Source organism: Apteryx rowi, unplaced genomic scaffold, assembly GCF_003343035.1.
Source record: "Apteryx rowi isolate R43461 unplaced genomic scaffold, aptRow1 scaffold_2163, whole genome shotgun sequence".
In the NCBI taxonomy this organism is placed as follows: domain Eukaryota; kingdom Metazoa; phylum Chordata; class Aves; order Apterygiformes; family Apterygidae; genus Apteryx; species Apteryx rowi.
The window spans coordinates 6,224-7,709 of record NW_020448490.1 but is presented as its reverse complement, the minus strand read 5'-3'; the positions used below and the strand labels follow the sequence as shown (position 1 = coordinate 7,709).

The 1,486-nt window shown below is 49.6% G+C and overlaps 1 pseudogene; it reads left to right on the top strand.

Moving 5' to 3' along the window:
* The first annotated feature begins 450 nt into the window (after nucleotides 1-450).
* LOC112965449 lies at nucleotides 451-1,228 on the top strand (annotated as a pseudogene).
* Nucleotides 1,229-1,486: the final 258 nt, after the last annotated feature.

Below are 1,486 nucleotides of genomic sequence, written 5' to 3'. Positions count from 1 at the left end.
CTGTGTGTCCTTGGCTAGAATGGGAGTGTGGGGAGCTCCATCAGGTGCCCGGAGAAAGGGTGAGTAGTTTGGAGATGTGCACTTTGAAACTGGACTCGTCTGCTCTCAGCAGGGACTGGTTTCCTTCTAGGGCAACATATGAGTGCGATCACTCTCCAGCTCAAAGAGAGAACTGCAACATTTGGGGGTTTCATGCTTGAAAAGTCTCTTCTAACTTCACCATGTTTTTTCTTCCTTGCACAGTCCCCCATTCCCAGAGATAGCAAAATGTCCAACAGCAGCTCCCTCAATGAGTTCGTCCTCCTGGCATTTGCAGACACATGGGAGCTGCAGCTCTTGCACTTCTCGCTCTTCCTGGGCATCTACCTGGCTGCCCTCCTGGGCAATGGCCTCATCATCACAGCTGTAGCCTGCGACCACCGCCTCCACACCCCCATGTACTTCTTCCTCCTCAACCTCTCCCTCCTCGACCTTGGCAACATCTCCACCACTGTCCCCAAATCCATGGCCAATTCCCTGTGGGATGCCAGGGCCATTTCCTTCTCAGGATGTGCTGCTCAAGTCTTTCTGTTTCTCTTCTTGTTAGGAGGAGAGTATTATCTCCTCACAGTCATGGCCTATGACCGCTATGTTGCCATCTGCAGACCCTTGCATTACGAGACCCTCATGGGCCACAGGGCTTGTGTCAGAATGGCAGCAGCTGCCTGGGGCGGTAGTTTTGTCAATGCTCTCCTGCACACTGCTAACACATTCTCAATACCACTCTGCCAAGGTAAGACAGTGGATCAGTTCTTCTGTGAAGTTCCACAGATCCTCAAGCTCTCCTGCTCAAACTCCTACCTCAGGGAAGTTGGGCTTATTGCATTTAGTGCTTCTGTAATATTTGGGTGTTTCATTTTCATTGTGCTGTCCTACGTGCAGATCTTCACTGCTGTGCTGAGGATCCCCTCTGAGCAGGGCCGAAACAAAGCCTTTTCCACTTGCATCCCTCACCTGGCCGTGGTCTCCCTGTTTGTCAGCACTATCATCTTTGCCTACCTGAACCCCCCCCTCCATCTCCTCCCCAGCTATGGATCTGGTGGTAACTGTTCTGTACGCAGTGGTGCCTCCAACTCTGAACCCTCTCATCTACAGCATGAGGAACAAGGAGCTCAAAGATGCCCTGRGGAAAGTGATTTCATGGACATTTTTCAGCAGTGGTAACATTGCCATTTTTCTCCACAAATGACTCCCATTATGTCCCCTACCAGGACTGAACTTTATTTGTTCACTTTATTTGTATTATTACTTTTATTACTGATGTTATTATTATTTGTCACCATGTTGCTACACAAAGGGTTGGATTCATTCCACCTTCACTGAGACTGCTCTGTCTCACCTGGTGCCCATATAAAGTTGTGTCCAACACTGAGTCAGAGCTGACTCCCTCACAGTATCTCTGTAATAAAGTGGATTCTTCCTGTTGCAGTGCCTGAAGGCTGGGCTC